Genomic DNA, 9,063 nt, shown 5'->3' with positions numbered 1-9,063 from the left:
CTTACACATTTTATTTCCATTGAATATGGAATTCTAATTCCTTACTATTTAACCTTAACTCAAATCTTACCCTCTCTTTTAATAAATTAGGACATACCAATCTTGTAAAATATTATTTCTAATTATCGGTTAGTACATTCCACTCTCTTCTTTCATCTGACAGGTGAGACACACAATCACTCAATCTTCATGCAAAGATATATGACGATGTAATACAGTTTTACAGAATACTGTGTATGTTATTTCTATTACATAATTCATTTTAGTGTTTCCATCCATCAAAATATAGCGTTCATCTGAAACTTCTCTAATAATTCTTTTGCCTCTTATGTACAGAGATAGATAAATGAAGTGACTGTCTTACAACATGTAATAGGTTGACTTATTTGTTTGTATGTGGGGATTTATACAGTGATTTGTCTCCAAAGAGGAAGTGAAATAATTTTTTTAAATGGAAAACATAAAAATTTTAATGTGAAGACTACAGGGAAGGCTTTAATGAAGGAGAAGGCTGACATATTTTCCTGATAATGACAACACAGACATTGTTAAATTTCTTTGCGAGGACAATGAGAAAAAAGTTAGGAGGGTGCTTTTATAAAGTCATTGTTATTATTACTCAAGTCAATGAGCTGTTAAGTACAAGCTTAATTATGACCTATGTTCATCATCTTGATACTTAATAACGCACCAGATGCACTTTCCCTGCTTTGTCAATTGCCTGATCTGGGATCCCTGGGTGCCCAGCGGTTTAGCGCCTGCCTTTGGCCCAGGGATCCTGGAGACCCGGGATCGAATCCCACGTCGGGCTCCAGGTGCATGGAGCCTGCTTCTCCCTCTGCCTGTGTCTCTGCCTCTCTCTCTCTCTCTCTCTCTCTCTCTCTCTCTGTGACTATCATGAATAAAAAAAAAAATTGGCTGATCTATCAGTTGACTGAGCATTCCCTGCCAAATGTGACTGTCTTCCATCTCCAGAGGAGATAGCTGGTTTACCCACATCTAGACTTCATCGTTTTCTTCCCAAAATATTTGTTCCCTGAGACAGGTTCCATCGGAAATTAGGTCGGAAATTAGGTCGGAAATTTGTTGTTTACTCAAATTTGTTACTCAAATTTGTTCCATCGGAAATTAGGTCGGAAATTTGTTGTTGACCACATCTTAGGTCAGAAGAAACAAATGAAACAATATCTCATCTTGATAAATGATTGAGATACGGTCAGATGACATACTAATTTTAAAAGTGTGTTAATCCCACCTAAATATAGATGACGAATTAATTTAAACGTGGGCTAACCGGCCTGCTCTGCACTGCATCCAGGTGATGCCTTTGCTCTCAAGTTAACCTGATTGCGCAGAGGTGCCCTTGTTCCCTGACTTCATCCCCAAACCATCAGGATTATTTCAGTTTACCTTCTCCTTTTCCCAGAACATCCTGTTTGGAGTCATGCAAAGGGAGTGTTTGCTGCAAAGAAGCCTAATTCATAGTTAACATTGTCCTTATCATGGACATACTACGTAGGGGAATGCCTCTGCTGGAGGTCACCCACCAGGACCCACAAACCTGTGGCCCACACCCAGGCTGGCTGGGCTCCAGACAGGTTGATTTGGCTCCTTCCAGACCCAAGCCCAGGGCGCTGGGCGGTCGTGGTTCACCCAGGGTGGGGGCAAAGTGCCCAGGGTAGCAGCACTTCTTATTTTTGGTGGAAACTGCCCCTCGCTCTGGCTTTCAGGACCTGGGGGTGTGCGCACTCATCGCGACAGTCCCTCTCTTAAGTGAGGCACTCCGCGCCCCCCCCACCCCCAATCACCTCTGCGCGCCCCCCTGCAGCCCTTGCAGCGCCCAGCGCACCCCAATGGCGGCCACTGAGCTTCCTGCAAGCTCCCAGTTGCCTCCGTCGCCGCCTGGGAATCTGGGGCCCCAGGGGACTGCGAGCCCTGGTGTCCGTGGGACACAGGGAGGACGCAGCCGCTGTGCCTGCCCCACCCGCCACCCCTGGGAGCGGGGAGGCCCGGAGAGGCGGGGCGCGGCCAGCAGCTGGCCTGGGGCAGGAGCAGCGCCGCCCACAGCCCGGGCCTGGAGCCCAGCGGAGGGGGAGCGGCGGGGGCAGAGCTCTCCTCCGCGGGGGAGGGCCCCCAGCGGGGGGCACAGCAGCACCAGGCAGCTGCCCGGAGGCCGCGGGGTCCTGGAGCGGGGGTGGGGGGGCAGCTGCAGCGGGAACAGGCCTCCGTGGAAGCGTGGCTGGTGATCACCGGGACTTCACCTTCTCTTACTTTGTTAGGAAAGCCACCAGGTAAGGAGGGGACCCCCGGAGGACGCGCCGGGCGCTGAGTGGCCTGGGGCTCAGCTCGCCCCCTTCCTGAACCTCCCCCCTTCCTTCACCCTTAAAGGAGCTCTGTTCCCAGGCCCTTTGCTTTCCAAGGAGGGCTTTGGTCCCGCTGGGCCATAGAGATCTCTACTCCGCGGCAGGTACAGCCCAGACGCCAGGCGTGGGGTTCGATGCAACTTTCTCACAAAGTTAGATGCAACAGTGCACAGGCTGGACCCCCTCCCTCGACCCGCCCCCCACCCCCTGCCCTGGCATCCCCAGGGCAAGATTGTTCAGACACCCCGCTCAGAGGCCTCCCCCCCCTCTAGCCTCCGGGGCCCCCTAAATCTTAGCGCCCCTCAAACCATGTTGGAGCCCTTCCCTGCAGCTCCTCCGGGAGCACCATTTCCAGCCTGGTCGCAGCGGCTCCGCTCCACCCCAGGCCGCTCGCCGGCCCTCAGGGGGGGCGGGGAAGCCGGCGGGGGAGAGCGCGGGGAGCCCTAAGGCAGCACCATGCCGGAGTCCTCCCGGAGTGAGTGGGGTCGCCTCCGCCCCCGCAGTCCCTCCCGGGCTCCGCGCTTCCTTCCACTCTCTGGCTGCGCCCAGGGCGGCGCTGGGGAGGGCGGCGGCGGCGGAGGGCAGGTGCCCTTTGGGGACCAAACAAGGTACTTCCCGAGCATCCCCCCTCCCACTTCCCTTGGGGGCGCGGGGCTGGGTGCGGGGTGGGGGCGTCGGGGTCAGCCGGGGGCGGGGGTGCTCCCCTGGAAGCGGACTGATAGGGTTCTCTGCCTTCATTCTCTTCGTGTAGTCCTACTTAGGGACCTCAGAAGCGGCTCTTGTTTTTCTGTTTGTTTGTTTTTTCACAAAAGGCTGTTTCTCCTAAAGCTTTGGTGTCCCTGTCATCCCTGTTGGGGTTTGGGGACAGAGCCGACCTCTTCGGGCAACTCTGATCTCCAGGGTTTCGTTACTCCCCGTCCTTGTAAAGTCTTTAAAAAAAGACTTTTTTTAAAGCTATGGTTATTAAAACGTATGTGTGTATATATTCTTATATACTATCTGTAAGAGTTCATGTTGAGTAAAAGTCAGAAAAGGAAAGTGTAAAATATTTAAAGAGTAGCACAGACCATTAATTGTAAGAGTTAAAAAGCACCAAAAGCTGTCAGTTTAAAGAATATAATCTAAGAGCTTGTGTGTAGTCAGGGGTTCTGGTTTGGGCTGATATTTGGTGGCATTAACTGGGTATTTAAGAGATTACTCAGTTGTTGATTATAAAAATTCCAAATTTCTAAACCCAGCGTGATTCATATGGTTGTGGTAAAAACTTATTGCAGACATTTTCACTTTAGAGCTAGGATTGTTTTTTTAACTAGAAGCTCACATTACTTTGCTTTTTTCCCTTTTGTTACACGCTGTAAGTGTAAAATGAGTCTGTGATTCAGAACCCCATGAAACAGATCGTTCTGTAGAAACATTTAACATTTTTTAAATTTAAAATAAATTTGGATTCACTTAGATTGGGCATCCGTGCCTGTAAACAGGCATGTTGATGGAATATTTCTACCTTATTTGATTTAATTGTTGTCATTTGACATTCATGCGTGCTTTTTTATCCTATCCCCAGACTGAATGATCTGTCCTCACAAGTAGTCCCTGAACAGGATGAAGGTTTCTGGCATTCCTAAATTCTTATTTATATACCTGTGAAGGGGATCCCTGGGTGGCTCAGAGTTCAGTGCCTGCCTTCTGCCCAGGGCATGATCCTGGAGACCTAGAATGGAGTCCCACGTCAGGCTCCCTGCATGGAGCCTGCTTCTCCCTCTGCCTGTGTCTCTGCACACCCCCCCCCCCCCCGGTCATGAGTAAATAAATAAAATTTAAAAAATACCTGTGAAAATTGGTTGACCTTGAAAGGAGTTCTGCTGCTATATTACATTGATTGTTATAACTTATCTTCAAACACAGAGCTAAGCACCTAGTTTAAAGAAAGCTACAAGCTTGGGGCATAGATGCTTTTTAGGAATCGCAGCCTCAAAGGAAAAAAAAAAGGAATCGCAGCCTCTTTATGTGAATTTGAGTGTCAATTGAAGAATTCATAACATAATCTATAGGCAGAAAAATTATTTTGAGACTTGCAAACTACAACGTATGGAAAATCCCACCCTCACTGTTCTACCTGCCTGTGTACATACCCTGTGAACTAAGGGCTCTAATCTTCATGCATTTGCAAATGAAGGCTTCTGGTGCCAGTGCCACTTTAACAGCTCTTCTTCTTGCCATCATACTAAAATAATGTTACCTTTCATTATTTACTAAACTTCTCTGCCAAGGAGGGTGATGTTTTACATCATTTAGTATTGTAGGAGTAGCATGGTTGACTTTTTATTGCTTTGTTTTGTACGAGGCAAAGAGAATATTCAGAATATTTGGCATTTAATGGAAATAGGAATTACTAAGTGAGGACAAGTTTTTATGACCGCTTGGATCAAAGTCCAGAAACAGAAGTCTTACACTTCCGTGTAGCTTTCAGCGATAGACTTTTTATTTGACACTGCAAAACTGTGCTGAATTAGTTCACATTCCTGGTCCTGTGTCTAGGATTTTTTTCACTTCTTTTCTTTTCTTCTCTCTTTCTTTGTTTCTGTCATAATTTTTCTCATCTCTAAAAGCTGTAATATTCTTATTTGCAAAATAGTTCTATTAAAATCAGATGAAATAAATTTAACACCAATAAAAGATAAATGTATTATAAAAATTCAAATGAAATAAAATCAGATGATAGATATCAAATAAATATTGCCATCCACTTTTTCAAAAGATACTGTTTCTGTGAATATATAGGAATATAATTCCAATTATCAGATAAATGATTTGTGAGGCATATGTTATTAAGTTGTCACTAGTGTTGAAGATAATAAAACTCTATGGTTATTGACTCAGTCTGACTTCGGTCTTATTTATAATAATTTTATGGTGGTAATTCTGATGCGGTGATGACCTTTTCTTTTTGTATGGTTTATAAACAGCGTTCATATAGCCAGCTTTAAGCTGCTCTTTAGTACTCACCTCAAGATGTGCAGTTTTTAGTATTTTGAATATGTTGTGCAACAAAATTTTCTTTTTAGTAATTCCACCTAAATATTTAAAATATCCGAAACTGGCTTTTAAGTTTCAAAGGTAGAATTTGTACCTTCATCCTTATCTGAATACAGAGAAGGTTTCCTAAGGTTTGAAACACAAAATAACTTAGGACTTTGCTTGAACTTCCTACTGCATTTTAAGAATGCTCAAGAAAGATTTCTTCTGTAGTTGAAAAGGCTACACAGAACTGTTTGGTGTTTATTAGTTTATCCCCCAAACATTTTTCAACCTAATATTTTATTAAACCTGTAACTGTTATGTCGAATTAGATGTGTTCTTTGTTCTCAGAGCTGATTGTAGGATGACAGCCTCTTCCTAGGAGGAAAGTCTTCCATAAGGACCACTGGGCAATTAAACAAATCACTGAGTTGATTGATTGTGGAGGGTTCAAAACGACTAATTTCTGAATTTAGGATGCAGTCTAGTTACTGACTTTGCAGGACTTCCTATGAAATTAGTTTAGCTGGATAGATGCGGATTCAGTTGACCAGTGTTTACAGCTGATTGATGTGGTCGCGGTGATATCTGTTATATCAGGCTCTGAGTAAAAAGCGCCTGTGAGCTACATACCTAGGAATAAAAAATGAAGGAAGGCTTTCCAATATAGGAGTCATTCATTTGATATTTAGCTCTGTAATCTTATTTACCGACTTGGTATTCCCACTTAACTTGAACTATATATATATTTTTTACGATGTAAGTGCTTTATTCATTTTCTCTAACTGGTAGAAATTTACGCTTACTGCCAAGCAAATGTTTAAGGCAGGTAAAGCCAAGTACTCACTTGGCTTAAGTTTTGACACTGCAAAACTGTGCTGAATTAGTTAAGAACTTGAGTTCTTAAGAGTCATTTTGCTAAGTATTCTAAAAACCTTTTAAGAAGCTCTTAAGGATATCTATTTATTTCTCTGGTTTGTAGTTTGTACTGAACATGCTATTTAAAGTGTTATGTGCCATTGGTAGCTTCTGTTTTCCTCGAGACTTTTCCTCTGATTCTGAATTGTAAAGTCAACCTTTTGGAAATTACATTTTCTGAATAATTTTATTAAAACTAAACTTGGGACTGAAAAGATACTCTTCTAGTATCATATCTCTAGTGATAACTATAAAAAATAGCCATCCTTATTTCTGCTCTCTGTACATATACCGAGGTATAAGAAAAGATCCGGATCTCTTAAGCTGATGAAATAATTAAAACACACACACACACACACACACACACACACACACAGAATTTTTGCACTTTAGAGTTAGAGAGGATCATGAAATCCGGTGTTTCTCAGACTTAAGTAGTGTTCCCCTGCTAAAGACAGTCTTATTCATCTCTAGCATATTAGAAAGCATTTGGTCATAAGTAACATAAACCCTACTTGGATGCATATAAAATTGACTTACATGATTAAGTGCCTGGAGATTGGTTTGGTTATGAAATTGAGCTGATCAAATACCCGTCAAGATTCTGTTTGTCTGTATGTCTGTTTAATCTGTTTGTCCTTCCTTCAGTCTATCCATTCACCTCTTCTTCCTTCTTTCTTTCCTTCTGTCCATCTACCCTTCCAGTTTTTGGTCTTATGCTGTGTTGGCTTTATTCTGTACATTTTCTTTATAGGCTGGAAGCCTTTTTGGTGCAACTTTCGGTGGCTCTTAATATTCTGAAACTAGAGAAATACCTTGTTATTTGTGTCAGTCCTCTCAAAATTACTCTGGCCCTGCTTGGGTCATGTGCCAGCTCTGGACCAATCACTGTGTCCAGAAGAATAGGTTTATCCAAGGGGTGGATAAGCCACAATCTGAAATGCCTTTGGGGGAGAGGGAATTTCCTAAAAGAAAGCGATGTAGACACAGCAAGAAGTTCCAGATACCTACCATCTAGTGCCGGGCTTCCTTTTATTTAATGTTAGTTAAACGTGGAATTCTTAAGAGCTGGTATAATGCTGCCATAATTACAGCATTTTTCCAATTGTAATACCGAAATAAATTTGTGAGTTAATTACGAACTAAAATGGTACAACCCCAGCCAGATACAAGTTGACAGCATTTATTAAATCACCCTTTTAGAGTGAATCTGGCCCTGCCTGCCCAGTAAAGGGTCTGCTGAGGTCAGCTCACCTTTGCTACAGTTGCCTTAATGATGATTGACTTCTTCCCCTGGGTCTGCTCAGTCAGGAAGCTTTTATTCCAATAGCACAGCATACCAACTTTGGGTTTTCCTTGGTCTGAAAGCATATTTGCATATCAAGGTGGTCTCTTTTCAAGATTTCCCTTTGTTCTGCGACCACTAAACTGCAGTGTGATTGTGAACACAAATATATACCTGACTGCCAAAATTGCAGGACAGTGCTTGATTCCAAGGTGGTCATCCCAGTATTTTAAAGTATACTTCTTTCACCTTCTTTCTCTCCTCCTCCTCCTCCTCCTCCTCCTCCTCCTCCTCCTCCTCCTCCTTCTTCTTCTTCTTCTTTTTATTATTATTATTATTATTATTATCATCAGTGTGGAAACACAAAATTTAAGACACTTTCATAGAAAAATTACAGATCTCCACAACACACTTGTTTGGGGTCCCTCCAATTGGAGGTGCCCCCAAGTGCCAAACCAGCACAGTCTTTCCCATATCTCAGCTGCAAAACAAATCAGTTTACATATTTACAGCATAGACGTCAGTGACTATGTTTTCTTTCAGAGATAAGTAGGATTTCCTTTAAGGAATATTTTTCACACATGTGTTTGTGAGTGCACGGAAATTTACAGAACACATCTCTTTCAACTCTCAGTCAAGTGTGAATGTAAAACCACATGAAGCAGTTATGCATTTAATTTGTATCGGGTCCCAGTTAGCTTCTCAGATGTTTTCATAGCTGGAGAAAACTTGGAAATACTAGATAACTTCAGGCAGAGCGTTCCATGTCCTTTCCATGCCAGATCCAAGAGAACTAATCACTGTAATATCGGAGTAGAGGTTATTTGAGGATATCACTTGGAGGTGCTCCGAATCTCCCCAGCTTCATTTAATAGCCTATTATAGTGTAGTCATCTTTTCTTTATCTAAAGCAGTACTCCTCAAAGGGGATGCTGTGGGGGTACCTAGGTGGTCTAGTTGGTTAAGTGTCCAGCTCTTGATTTTGGCTCTGGTCATGACCTGAGGGTTGTGAGATCAAGCCCCACCTTGGACTCCATCCTGGGCATGGACCCTGCTTAAGATTCTCTCTCTCTCCCTCTCACTTTTTTCCCTCCCCAGCTTCTCTCTCTCCCCCTCTCAAAAAGAAAAGGTGAGGGATGCTATTGGAGTTCGATGGTGGCTTTTTTATGTTGTTTTGAGACACTGTACAACACATTGCAGGATATTTAACATCCCAAGGCCCCAGACACTAATTGCCAGAGTGCCCCCATCATACTGACCCACATTTCCAAATGCCCCCAAGGACATACTATTACGTACATACTACTTGGTTAGAAGCCATTGTTCCAAACTCTTTCATATTGATTTCTACTGATGAATACTGTGTAAGGGCCCCAGATAGGACAAATCTTAGCTTCAAACCCTGGAGCTATCTCTTTCAAAGATTATGACCTTAGGTGCTTCATTTGCCTCCTCTGTAAAATGGGGATAGCATTTACT

The 9,063-nt window shown here is 43.4% G+C and overlaps 1 long non-coding RNA gene across 1 annotated transcript in view; it reads left to right on the top strand.

The window, feature by feature from the left end:
• Positions 1-1,912: 1,912 nt before the first annotated feature.
• Positions 1,913-9,063, top strand: part of LOC140598521 (uncharacterized) — a 30,722-nt gene continuing 23,571 nt past the window's right edge. Inside the window, exon 1 of the long non-coding RNA XR_012000958.1 lies at positions 1,913-2,291. This is a non-coding gene — a long non-coding RNA (uncharacterized lncRNA). The remainder of the gene's footprint in view (positions 2,292-9,063) is intronic.

Source organism: Vulpes vulpes, chromosome 4, assembly GCF_048418805.1.
Source record: "Vulpes vulpes isolate BD-2025 chromosome 4, VulVul3, whole genome shotgun sequence".
In the NCBI taxonomy this organism is placed as follows: domain Eukaryota; kingdom Metazoa; phylum Chordata; class Mammalia; order Carnivora; family Canidae; genus Vulpes; species Vulpes vulpes.
The sequence above is the reverse complement of the archived record's forward strand: the minus strand, read 5'-3'. Positions and strand labels throughout refer to the sequence as shown.